At 32.5% G+C, this 14,960-nt stretch overlaps 1 protein-coding gene across 1 annotated transcript in view; it reads left to right on the top strand.

The window, feature by feature from the left end:
* The window catches only part of LOC146539009 (uncharacterized), a 109,254-nt gene that overhangs the window by 8,524 nt on the left and 85,770 nt on the right, over window positions 1–14,960 (top strand). The window lies entirely within an intron of this gene.

Below are 14,960 nucleotides of genomic sequence, written 5' to 3'. Positions count from 1 at the left end.
AATTAAAAACAAATTTTTGTCTATTTTAGCTCTCCTTAGAAACAATTCAATTTAAGTAACAAAAAAATCTTATCAAATAGATATTGGGGAAACTCTAGAAGTCTAGAGGTGCAATACAAACAGAAAAGATAAAAGAAATTAAATAAACCCTCAGATTACACTAAAACAGTATGAATCACGCTTCACTTTCTAATTAACCCGATAATGTTATGAAACTATTTACGTAATTCACCTACCGTTAACGTGCACCGCCGCCGCCGCCGCCGTGCCCGTATCGAACTGTGATATTGTGATATGTTGGTATTGGTGGTGTGGTTTTACTTTCAAATAGGTTTAGGGTGACAGTTGTATAATTAGAAGGAAATGAGGAAATATATGTTTTGTCATCTATATATATAAAAAAAATCGAAAGGTCACTCACTCATCACGAAATCTCAGAAACTACATGTGCTAGGAATCAGAAATTTTGCATAGGAGTTACTTACTTATAGGACGTAGGTGCTCGCTAAGACGGAAATTTGTAATATTCGACTTCTAAGGGGTTGTTTTTGGGGTTGAAGGTTGGTATGAAACTTCGTTACTAATGACATTTGTCTTTGTCATTCGTTACTAAATGCTAGGAGTCTCAAATTGCATAGACGTCACTAGGACGTAGCCATGGAGACAGAAATTAATAATAACATAGTTCACACGGGTGAAACCGCGAGCGGGCCGCTAGTTAATTATATATATACATACAACCGGTCTCTATTTAAAAATTTGTAAGATAGTGCGTTATTATTTAATAATGTTAGTTTTAATAACAACCGAGATTTACTTAACTTTTTCCAATTCAATGGTGAAATAATGTAAAATATACGTTATACTAGCGGCTCGCTCGCAGCTTGGCCCGCTACTATTAATTACTTTATATTTTATTCATTTTGTGTATTTAGTGAAAAGCAGTTAGTTATTATAGTTATCTTTGCTAAATACATTTTAATTTAAACTTTTTGGAAGTCTATTTGTTTTCTTGAAAAAAATATCAAATTTAGTAGATAATTTCAAACAGACCGCGGGTTACTTTTGTAAAAAGAGTAGCTTTTATGATGCTCCTCAGCCTCCTCTATCTTCCAGTGAAAGTCTCATAAAAATCAGTCCAGCTATTCCGGAGATTAGCTCGAACAGAAAGAAAAAAAATCAATTGTTTGTATTGTAGTGTAGTGTAAAATACTATACATACTTGAAATAACACAGTTATATGGAAATAACAGAGTGATACTTTAATTAAATTTATATGTATGTAGATTTATATAGGTAGTTATCTATTAAAAGATATTTATGAAAAAACCCTTCTCTACTTTACATAAACATTGTATTTCGATTGATTTTTAACAAGACACCAGAGATTATGACGTAAATGTAAAAATACAATATCAGAATCAAGCAATTGACTAAAGAGTGGAAACGCTTTGATCAGTGAAACGTGAAAAAAACCATCTAGTCAATGGTTTCAGGGGCACCCGAGAGTATCTATCATGTAACAACTGGTTGTTTATTTAACTATAAATAGTTGTTTTTAAATTAAATTTACATTTGTTTGAAATAATTGTAGTTTTGTTTGTGGTATTGTTAATTGTGTCTATGTCTGTTATTTATTTGGGCAGAAGAAACTTAGTGTTAATACACTCCTTTCCTCGAATGAAAATCGAACCCTCAAGCTGTCACGTTTAAAGTCACACTACTGGTATCAAACGATATAGATACCTAATAAACAGCATAAAGCTAATTATTGTATGGAGTTTGTTGTTAAGAGAAGATTTTGGATGGTTTTTAAGTAGCAATAGAGATTGAACCTCAACTAATAATATAGTGGTACTTTTGGATATTTAAAAATAAATCAACTTCACGCTGTATCCCGTAGCCTCTGCCTACCCTATTTGGATTGGAGGATTCTTCGATATTAGTGTTATTCTGGAGGCATTACGTACATTACGTGTTGAGTGGCGGACGCCGAGATTGGCCTCGACATCAGAGTGAGGAGATTAAAATTTAAATAAATATTTCATTTCCTCGTGTGGGGATCGAACCTACAACCAGTCGCGCTTACAGTCACACACAGTTTGTGCCCCTACACCACGACTGGCCTGGATTTTTGGACACTTGATAAGTAGATAATAAATTAAAATAGATACTTTCTATTTTTTAATCTGGTCGAGTAAATCTCAATATATACATACTCTAATAATAGAATTTATTATGAAAATAAAATAATAACAGAAAAATATTTACGTCCCTAATAAGGTATACGAAAATAGATCGGTGTTGGAGAAAGTGACACGTATGTCACTCCGGCAGTTTTAGGTCACGTAGACGTAACTCCCGAATAACTGAGCAATTTTTTACTGTTAACAAAAATATTTATTTATACTCATTTAGCTCAATTTACACTGGTTTATATGTTCTAGTATTTGTAAATATTACGTTTTTTTTATAAATGTTACTTTGCATTTAAATCTTTGTATTTTTTTAAGAATTCTCGTTGTATTCCGCACACAGCAGGGTAGGCAGAGGAAACCTAGTGTTAAGACACTCCGTTCTCCTTTTTTTTGTCGAATTCTGGAGGCATTGCGTGTTGAGTGCCAGAACTAAAGCGAAGAAATGAAAATATAAACGTCAATAAATATATATTTTTTTATGTATTCTATCGCGTAAATATAAGTTACATTACCTACATTGAAGAAAAATAATATATTTCTTAAAGTAATTACAATTAGATTCCTTTAAAGTTCTAATATAAAATGAGTTCTTTATTTATGCAAGGAAAATCACAGCAAAAGTATGTGTTCATAAAGAAAATACAGAAAGTAACATTACTGTATAATATGTATATAACATAATCTAGTACATATATATTTTTAAAATATTTTTTTCTACAAAAATACAAATAACGAGAACGAACCATACAAACTATTATATTAAAAATTATTTATAATTTTTTTCTTGGCATGTCATAACACTAATGAAGTAAATGTCATGCCACCATTTCAGTGTCATAAAATTAGGTGAAACAAATAGAATGTTTTAAAATCGATTATTTGTAGTCAGTGGTAGAGATGGTAGAAAATGCAGCATCTTTTCTTACATAAATACCTGACCTATTTTCATTACGTTAAAATTAATACGTTTGTCACGTTCTTAATAAGAAGACATACTATATATATATATATGTATATAGCGAGTTTCTAAGTGCTTGATATATATTAATATCGAAAGTTTTCATTGATATTCCTGAATTTAATTAGTACGACTAATTGGCTATCCTATATTATATAACATAAGGTATATATAATAGATACATTAAAAACTTTGTTATTTTTGTTGTTTTTTACTTAAGGTCAATTGTAAGATATCATTATTATGACTTTTTATAATTAAGTTTCAATTTTTTATAAAAGTTTAGATCTTATAGAGTTTCCTTTATTTTTCTTTTGTAAACTTACTATTTCAATTCGTTACAATATCGTAAAATAAAAATCTACGACGACGATTTTTTAGTTAACTATGTTATAAGAAAAGTCAATAAAAATCCGACTTATTTGGAAAAGGTAGAAGGCGTAGCTTGTACGAGAGCATTAACAGTAATGTAAGTAGACGTAAAAAGGATGGCACAGTTACGCAATTAGCGGAGAGAATGAAGTGTCCTCGGTCAACAACATAGCGGTAAAGTTTATTTTGGTTTTTATATTTCCATATAAGTACGTATGTTCTTTGTATGTAGAGAAATTCTTTGTATGAAAATTAGAAATTATATAGATATCTCCATACATACTTCATCAATAAATTTATGGTCAATTTTAACTGTCGTTTTTATCATCTCATCTCTGTTTGCATTTTGCGTTTTTCATTTGAAAAATATTAAAATAAGCAAAAAAAATGACTTAATTGGGAAATATCAATTATAATTTGTAAAACAAATTTATAATTATTAATAATATAAGAAATTATGTTCTGTTAATAAATATTTATTCAAACAATATATCTTTTACCGTACATATAACACGTAAGTAAGTAAAATATACGTCCTAGAACATAGATATTTTCCCGACTGGGACATCTGGAAATCCAGATATACAAAATATAGATCAGTAAAAACAGAATAATTCCAAAAACTCTCCACAGACAGAGAAAGACTGTCAACAATAATCTCCAAATCTCCTTTCGACCAGATTGCACGAGTGTGTCTTACTGTGACGTATTTACAGAGGCTTATTGTAAGAAAGTGAAACGCGGTCTCGCGGATACGAAACTCCCAGGGTCATCACCGTTGTGAACTTTGTCTTGTTTTGCATATGAAACGGATATTGTTACTATTACTTTTATAATATGCAATTTGGTTAAATCCTTTTTTTTTATCTCTTCATTGTTAATCTGGGGGGGTGAATAGAAATGGATATTTAGTATGTTTTTATGAGAACGCCTTACGTAACTATTTAGTCTAATAAAAAGATTGTTATGACCAAATCTGTTCTAGAGTTTTGCAATTTTTTTTTAAATTAAATAGAAATCAAATTTGAATTCGATTTGCAAAATAAATATGTTTTTTCGCTTGTTGACATAGAGGAAAGTACTAGTGTACGGAAATGGAAAAGTTCACTGTATTTTCCATAGGTTCCTGTTATAGGGTAACTAAAAATCTGGAAAATAAAAATAAATATTGAGAATCATATGTGAGTGAAGAGCAGTCCGTTTGTCCATTTGGAAATAACGGTATGCTATTCATTTAGCTTTTAACATTTACTATTTTGAATGCGTTTCGCGATTTGGCGTGGTGTTAACCGTTCGTTATATTGGCTGTGACCAACTTTAGCACTTTCTATTACTATTAAACTTAGAAAAGAAGGATAAAACCAGATAGATTAACTTATCGATAGATTTTTTCTATATATCTTTTTAAAATTGATATGTCTTTAAAAGAAAAAAAAAGAAAAAGAAAACTTACTACTAAAAAATGTACTTAAAAATCAGCTTCACGCTTTATCCCGCACACAACAGGATAGGCAGAGGGAACCTAGCGTTAAGACATTCCGTTACCCACTTTCTGCCGAATTTTGGAGGCATTGCGTATTGAGTGGCGGAATTCCAGACCAGACCAGAGCGTAGAAATGGAAATATAAACGAAACATTTTTTTTTGTATTTAAAAAATGTACATAGGTAATTATTAATATTATTTGACAATAATAAAATATAATATTAAGAGGATAATTTAGAACCGTTAAATAATAATACAACGAGTTTTAATTTAACCTTTTCCACGGCTTCCCATATTTGCGCAGTAAGTCCCACAGATGTAACGTAATACGTTAAAGGATATCGTATAACTCTTGCAGTTCTAGAGGTGACACGTAACCTTGTATTACGAGTTATTTCATAGCATAGAATTATGCACGCGATTGTTGCAAGCAATTATCATCACGAGACAAAGGTTTTAACAATAAAAACATTTAGTTTCAAAGTTAAGAAAATTGTTATATCGCAGCCAGTATTCAGAAAATATCTACAATTTGAGAAATTAAGATTTTAACCAAAATTTAAAATATCTGTAAAAAAAATTCTAACAAGTAAAGCTTATTACACTGTTCAAGAATATTTAGAGGATAAACATGTATGGAATTAATGTCTATTGAATGTAATGCAGGATAGCTGCCAGCTAATGTAATAGATTGTACCATTGATTTTGAAAAGAGCAACTGTTGAGTTTCTTGCCGGCTCTTCTCAGCAGAACTGCCTTCCGAACCGGTGGTAGCTTTTTGTTCATATGTTCATTCGACGATTCAAAAGTGCTTATAATAATTGCCTATTTAAATAAAGAATATTTTGAATTTGAATTTAAGATTCTCCTTTATATATATCTATATCTATCTATACTTTTAATAAAAACGTAACGGATCGGTGTCGGTAAATGCAAGATATATAAGAAAAAAAAATACTGGTGACGTTTAATAATGTAATAGAACCAAAAACAATGAATTATTAAAAAAATATCTGTTAGTCTATGCGTTTGTTCAAGCTAATGTCAGAAACGGCTGAACCGATTTAATTGCTGCTTTTTACTATTGTATTTTGGCAACCTTCCAAGTAATATGAGGGGTTTGTTTTAATTCTTTATGTTTATAGATAGGAAAGTTAAAGTTTAAAAAATGTTGTTCGTTGTTAAATTGCTATAAATATCTATTTTATTAAATTGACTCAAGCTTAACTTTTCAATATACATAGATATTTTTTTTAAATGAATGATATTAATAGAAAACGAAAGAAATGGCAAGTATTGCAAATAAGTAAATTAATAATGAACTTCAAGGCGTTCGTTATATTTATAATATTCTCTTGTGGATTAAATTGTACTGAATTACATTGGTACTTTTTACCTGTATTTATTTGTGAAGTAAAGGTCACGACTAGCCTTCTAATAGTGCATACCGTGAAGTGGCCGGGCTGTATCTCCGGTTGTATGGAATTAAATGAAAATGCTTATTAATTAAAATATTTCTTAAAATTATATATAATTTAAAAATGTCAACGATTAGAATCTTAGGTAATGAGTGCATAACATCTGTTACGAAACTAAATAGATGCTTTTCATAATCAAGCAATTAATAAATATATATGAAAATTATACAAGCAATAATAAATACGTATATTTAGTCGCTTCTAGCTGGATTTATAGTAAAATTAGTAAGTTTGTTAGACATGTGAGTTGTTCGTATTTATTTAGGGGCTAGGTAAGTCTTTTTTTTTGGTGTTAGTGTAAAAAGCAGAGTCAACGTCGGTGGTGCGGTCTGATCTTCTTCTTTTGCTGATGTAAAAAGAAAGTTTTGTTGCAATATTATAATTATATTTTTTGTAAATATTTTCTGCTGAAAACTGTTATAAATAATCAGTATAGTAAATTTTATGGTAATATATCGAACAAATTCAAAATTTAATAAATTTTAAAGAGAAAAAAATGCATGTTATATTTTAATGCGAACTTTATATTAGTATCTACTTATAAAAGTACACAAGGCTTAGAAACTTTCAAATGTTTCTAATATAGGTAAATTTAATTAAGAAAAACAATATGAATATATTAGCTGCGTTGAGTTCAGCCACTCAACACTTGAGTGTTCGCCTCCAGAAATTAGCGGTAAGTGGGGAACGGAAGTGTCTTAAGTACACTAGGCTGCCAGGTTCCCTTTGCCTACCCTGTTCTGTGTGGGATACACCGTAAAACTTATACATTTTTATATATACATATATATATATGTAGAAGCATCAGAAGGGGCCTCAAAGCGGTCTTGGCTGTTACTATTCATTTGTGGGCGTTGTAGCAACAGAGATGTTTAAATAAAAGTCACACTTATATTCCACAATGTCTTATTACTCGTTTACATAACAGTTTTACAATAAATCTCACAAGATTAACAAAATTACAATAGATTAGGAGCCAATAGGTTAATTGGTGAACATCTCACGCCATAGCTGTCAAACAATGACATCCGCTATTCTTCGTGGCTACACCTACTACCCTATTCGGGGTTACCCGCTCCATTTTAAATATTCTTCTAATATAATCCATTACATAAATCAATTAAAATCGAAATGTAATAATTGCGAAATTATAATTAAAACTAATACATAGCAACGCGCCGTCACGGCCGTCCTGCATCGTCACACGTCCTCGTGTGCATAGGTTCAATCTGTGAACAATAAACATAGTGCTTTGCAATACGTCCCGTTCGGTCTTCCTGACCACACAATATCTCCCCTTAGTGGATGTAACAGTGAACCCATAATGATTACAATTTTATAAGTGTATTACAAATACTACGAAATGTTTCGTATAAGGCAAACATAACAATCTTACAAATGTCACATCCGTTAGTCAATACCTCAATACCACATAGGCTAACAGTCACACAGACAAGTCATTGCCACAACGGTTAGTAATTGCCACACAGGCCAGTCATTGCCACACAGGCCAGTCATTGCCACACAGGCTAGTTTTTGCCACACAGGCCAGCCATTGCCACACAGGCTAGTACTTGCCACACAGGCCAGCCATTGCCACACAGGCCAGCTGCTGCCACACAGGCCAGCTGCTGCCACACAGGCCAGCTGCTGCCACACAGGCCAGCTGCTGCCACACAGGCCAGCTGCTGCCACACAGGCCAGCTGCTGCCACACAGGCTACTCGTCGCCACACAGGCTACTCGTCGCCACACAGGCAACTCGTCGCCACACAGGCCACTCGTCGCCACACAGGCTACTCGTCGCCACACAGGCTACTCGTCGCCACACAGGCCAGTCGTTGCCACAAGGGCTAGTCGTTGCCACAAAGGCTAGTCGTTGCCCCAAAGTCTAGTCGTTGCCACAAGGGCTAGTCGTTGCCACAAAGGCTAGTCGTTGCCACAAAGGCTAGTCGTTGCCCCCAAAGTCTAGTCGTTGCCACAAGGGCTAGTCGTTGCCACAAAGGCTAGTTTTTCTTTTTTTTTTTTGGTTTTTTTTTTTGTTTGTTTTGTTTGTCTTAGCTTTGTTTGTTTGTCTTAGCCACACAGGCTACTACAGGGTAAAAGGGTATGTAACTATTTAACATGGCCGTCATCGGCACATTCTGACTTTATTTTGTTGCTTGCAATCTCCAGCACTACTACGTTCTACTAGAATTGAAAGCCAATTACTACGGGCTTACGGGCTCTTTTAAGAGTCTTTAAAATTTTGGGTCAAGCTTGGTTTGGTTACAGCACATAATCACCTACTTAATTCTTTAACTTTACTTTACGTTTATCAAACTAAACCTTCTCAGAAGAAGCATTAACTTCTTTTGCTCGTGTCGATTGCTCGATAATAAGATTCAAAACAAATTCATCCGTGGCTAATTACATTAAGTTTAGAGGCATAGAAACCTTTACTACTAACAATTCTAAAGGACTCGCCCTGGTTGTCCTACTCATAAAAGCTGCGCTAATAGCTAGCTGATTGTCAGGTAAATGCATCTTGACATGACTTATTATTATCTATCTCGACAGAGCTGACTTTATTAAAGAGCATTCGGCAACAGAGCCGAAACAAAATGAAAACTTCTCACCAGATTCATCTAAGAACTGATCCATAGCTAGTTGAATGGAGCAAACATTCACCCATCGTTCAACCCGTTCATCGCTTGCCTTGGTATCCATACTGATGCAGCGCATTGCGGTGTGGCCGCATTCACCACACGTGAAGCAAGTTGGAGTAATCACCTCCATATGCACACCAACTTCCTTAGAATTAGCTGGCCGCTATACTGCATGACATCCAATAGACATTATTTCCATACATGTTTATCCTCTAATTACTCTTGAACAATGTAATAAGCAGCGCCCGGCATACGCAGATAAACACTCGTCTTCTCTTGGATCACACTTAGTAATCGCCATAAATTGCAGCTGGAGTCTCAACAGTATCAAATCTGAGCTTTATTAAAGGCTTGTTCCCAGGTTTATCCTTTTACCAGTAAAACGGTGTCATCAGCAAAAGACACGACTTTTCCAAAGTTTATAGGTAAGTTCAATATTAAAAATAGTGTTGGTCCCAATATACTTCACTGTGGAATGCCATATTTGAAAGGAAGGCTTATGCTGGTATATTCTTCTATTTTAGTGCATTGCATTCTATCCGTCAGATAGCTTTCGAATAGTTTGTGTTCGTTACCCCTTACACCAATTTCACAGTCAGTTTTTTTTAACGAATTTATAATTCTTACAACTTCAATTTCATCAGTATCAAGTAAAACGAACGACGATTTGATGTTATCTATTTGTGGTTTTCCACTGATATTGGGAGACCTTTTTTTTATCTTCTCGGCAAGATTTCCACTATTGCTGACGAAATATTCATTAACTATGTCAATTGAATCCTGCGAGAACTTGAGTTCCGCATTAAATCAGAAGCGATATTCTTATTGTCACGAATACTTAACTTATTTTTTAATACTTTCCATAATTTCTTATTATTTGATTTTTCTTTCACAATCCAATTTTGAATTCCAATCAATCTCGGATTTGTCAAATTCTCTCTTAACTCTTTTTGTACCTTACTCATTGTAATTATCAAATTACTGCCAAAAATAAGTTTTTCTTGTAAACATATGTCACACCAAGTGAGAACGTCGTGGTTTGCAGCATCAGAATTAAACTTTCGTAACATAATTTTTAAATGTCAGATACTAATGGCTCCCGTAAAATTTTGTTTCTGCATGTCAAAAATAAATTTTCAACTTCACATTTCTTTACTATTTTCATATCTTGTCAAATTTTAACACTCTGTTCTGTATTTTGTTCCTTATTCGTTGCTGGTAATCCCACTTCTGATGTAGAAGCATCAGAAGGGGCCTCAAAGCGGTCTTGGCTGTTACTATTCATTTGTGGGCGTTGTAGCAACAGAGATGTTTAAATAAAAGTCACACTTATATTCCACAATGTCTTATTACTCGTTTACATAACAGTTTTACAATAAATCTCACAAGATTAACAAAATTACAATAGATTAGGAGCCAATAGGTTAATTGGTGAACATCTCACGCCATAGCTGTCAAACAATGACATCCGCTATTCTTCGTGGCTACACCTACTACCCTATTCGGGGTTACCCGCTCCATTTTAAATATTCTTCTAATATAATCCATTACATAAATCAATTAAAATCGAAATGTAATAATTGCGAAATTATAATTAAAACTAATACATAGCAACGCGCCGTCATATATATAAATGTGTTTAATATTTTAGTTACACAATGTTTACACTATTATGTTATCTTCGTCAAAGGAAATAGGCGAGTCTTTAAACGATACAGAAATAAGTTTTACAATACACTGTTACAAATTATTATTGAAGTATTTTGTAAGAGATTTTTTCTACATATAGGTACTTAATCAAAGACGTGATGTTACATTATTTTTTCTATAAAATATGATGTATTTAATAGAAAAAATAATATAATAAATGTAAGATACTCAACACACAATGTCTTGATATTCCTCATTATCAATGAGGAACGGAGTGTCTTAACACTAGGTACCCTTTGCATACACTAAACGCGTGACGCTAAAAAATACAATAAAATATACATAATTATAATAGCCTGATAATAATATTTTTGGTAAGTAAGCACTTCATGTGTAAGTTTATATAATATTCATTATAAACGTGTTAAAAAAAATTATAACATATATTTTTTAAATTTGCTATGGGAAAGGTAAATTTTAAATACCGGTTTCATATACTTTTAAATAAGTATAATGAACTTTGAGATGAGGGAAGATGAATAAAAATTCAAACATGAAATTCGCACGCTAGACAATGTTATTTAACTATACGAGTATACCTGGGCCATTCAAAAGCGTGGGTTATTATGGACGAATTCTCGACAAAATTTCGACTGGTCGTGCTGGGGTCATGGCCGGTTTAAATCATTAATTGTTCATGTAGATACCGATTAAGAACATGTATTTGCAGGAGCACAGTGTTGTGGATTCGATTCCCACTCGAAGAAATTAAATATTTTAATGTTTTATTTTTTTCGCTCTGGCAGGCAAAACGCGGGGTTAAGTTCCGCCACTCAACACACAATGATATACAGTGGGAAACTGAAAAGACCACTATATAAATATCTTACTTAAGAATTTAGTGTTGCAGTAAGCATTATTTTTTATTTGTAAATAGGCAGCCATTTTGTAATGCAATACAGTAGCGTAAGAAGTTCTCATAGACGTCTATGGATTTTTACCACATACTAATATTGTTCGTTTTCTTATATTAGTATCGTGGTTACGTAAATGTACTAAATGGTATTTTAAAATAATATATCAGAAATTAGACGAAATTAAAGACATTACCAGTTTTCTTTTATTCGAATAGCGATTCTACCTATAGCAGGCTATATAGCGCGATATTGAGGCTAAAAATACTACTCCTACACCTATGGAGCAGGGTTACAAAATCTTTTCTTGATCAGTGACCACTTAAATCAGGAATCAACAAGGAAACGGACCACGGGTCTAGCTATTATAAAATAAACCTAATAATAGACGTAAAATGACAATAATATTGCTGAAAGCCTCACATAAATCATAATAAGTACCTACCCAAGCTTATTTTAAGATAAAGTGAAAAAAAAAAAAAAAATAGGGACGGCATTTTGTTACGGAATCTTGCAATTGCATATTCAATTTATTTACAAGTGTATCAAAATCGGAAAATAGGCTAGAATGACCTGAAATTCTGATTCAGTTTTTTTTTCAAAAATCATACATTTTATATTAACCAGAAAAATCTCTAAGTAGCTCGGTTCATATAATCTTTGTAATATATTGTCTTCCTATAAATAACCAAGGAACTTCAATGTTTTACTCAGATATAGAATATAATTAATATAAATTATAAAATAATATAATCATAATTTTATCATATAAAGCTTTAACTTCATAGTTTCTAAGTACGTATACTGGTCGATGGTTATGAGCTATATTTGTGTAGATAAAATGAACGAACAATGGTACTGGAGGTGCCAACTGCGTCTGCGTCATATTGTGATTAAATAACTTTCCTTTTAAGCAACTCGTATTATATTTGATTACTTTATTATAGTATCGATGGTAACGGGTTCTATTTCTACCGCATCAGGTGCACCATATTTTACAATATTGTTTTTTTGAGTTGAAAAAAAAAAGAAAACGACATGTCAATAACTCTTAATAATACCTATTTAATTAATTTTAAATGTATTAAATTGTTGGATTTTTATATACATATTGAAATCTCGCGTTTTCTGTTTCCCGTATATTTTTTTTTGGCAAAACAGAAGTTAATATTAACAAAATAATTAACAGTAACCCGTTCTTTAGCCAATTAAATATTTCCATTGACCCCTGTAATATTGATATGAGTACCAGCTGTTATACATGTGAATGAATTGCTTTAACGGTGTAATTCTTTTTAGTAAACTCTTGAGAAAACTTTAACTATTGGGCCTGCTTTTTTCGCTTTTATGCAATCGAGTTTTTTGTTTCTTTATAATGTTTTCTTTTATTATTACTTAAGTTAATCGTAGCGCAGGGCACGAGGGTGTGACTGCAAACACGGTTGGTCGTGGGTTCGATTCGCAACAGAGGAAGGAAAAAAATTGTCCTTTTTTTGCACAAAAACTAAAAGCGTTTTTTGTAAGCTTTATTAAATTATCTACGATATTCACCTTTGTAGGTTTATCGTAATGTATATCTCTAGAATAAAATTAATATATGTACATGTAATTAATAATAATAATATAGAAAAAAACATGTAACATATCCTAGAAAATCAATGATTGTGTCATCGCCGTGTCTATTGGACTGTTAAGGTATGAGCTAATACAGTATAGTTTATCTAATAAGTATACTAATTGAAAATTTATCTATCTATCTTTTTATCTATCTAAATATATCTATCTTTTTTTAAAATTGCTGCGCCATAGACTGATTGTCCATGCTTTTCCTGTTCCTACGTTTTTCTTGATTAACTTACGATCCTTGTGAGGTGTGAAGTAAACATTTAACGGTCCATCAGTAAAGTTCACTAAGATAGCCTGCTGAGGGCTGATGAGGGCTGCTAGAGTCCCCCCATCACTGCCAATTAGAAGCTATGGTGTTTTAAGAATAGAAAAGGCAGAATCAAACATCTACGCTGTCCTTAGAAATCCTTTTATCAAAAGAAATAAATGAGGAACTAGGGAAAGTAGGTAAAGCCAGTCAGCCACCGCCGTCGATAGTAAAAGTTTTGTGAATTAATTAATATTAAACATCAATGCATCCATTAGTTTAGTAGGTCAAAAGGTATATAGAAATGTCAATAACTATGTGTTTCTCTTATATTATAATATTAGTTTCATTCACACTTTGAGATTGTAAATATGTGGAAATCCATATAGATATTTGCAATATAATAAATTTCTTTTTTTTTGCTTCACGCTGTATTCCGCACATACTATGGTAAGCAAATGGAACCTGGAAACCTAGAGTTAAGACACTCTGTTCCCTTAGGACGCTACCGTTCCCACTTTCTGTCGAATTCTGCAGGCATTGCATGTTGAGTGGAGGAACTCAGCGTCGCGCTCTGCCTCGCTACTAGAGCGAGGAAAATGAAAGTATTAAATATTTCATTTCCTCGAGTAGGAATCGAACCCACAATCTATCATGTTTACAGTCACTCGACTTCATTATTAAAATTAACTAAGAAAAAATTAATCAATTATATGTATGTACTTACTAAGTCAAGCCCAATTAATGCGTAATATAACCAGGTCACCTTTAATGTAAAAAAAATAATATAATGGAACTAGTACTATTAATATATTAAAATAATCTATAAAAATATTTATTGCACACATGTCGGAAACGTGCGGTTTTGGCTTGAACATTGTTAGCGCTCCTCTTAATATATTTATTAATTATCTTTTGTATACATATAGATAGACTAGTGGACCCGAACGCGGCTACGCCCGCTTGAATTATACGAATATTTATTTATGAAATTATTTTCAGTTTTCAATAGAGAGATGCGTTAAGCAAGCTCATTTTGGGTGACGTTTTCTAACAACAAACTTTGCATATCGTTGCTTAGCAACGGTCACTTAGCGACGGTTGTTATTAACATGGCGGAATAAATTGCATGTCAAATTAATAGGTATTTTAATATATTGGTATATATCGAAAATATTAGAAATATGACAAAAAAAGTATCCTATGTTCATCCCAAGAGCCTCAAGTATCTCTATATGAGTATTTTATCACAATATAAATTAGCGGTTTGGCTGCCTGAGCCTGATTACGTAAAAGACAGACAGATAGACAGACAGAGTTACTTTCGAATTTATAATATAGGTATGGATATAGATAGATATAAAGATTGAATGTGTTTCGTGTCAA

Source organism: Heliconius melpomene, chromosome 5 (genome assembly GCF_056956725.1).
Source record: "Heliconius melpomene rosina isolate 202511_hmr_F chromosome 5, ASM5695672v1, whole genome shotgun sequence".
NCBI lineage: Eukaryota > Metazoa > Arthropoda > Insecta > Lepidoptera > Nymphalidae > Heliconius > Heliconius melpomene.
The sequence above is the reverse complement of the archived record's forward strand: the minus strand, read 5'-3'. Positions and strand labels throughout refer to the sequence as shown.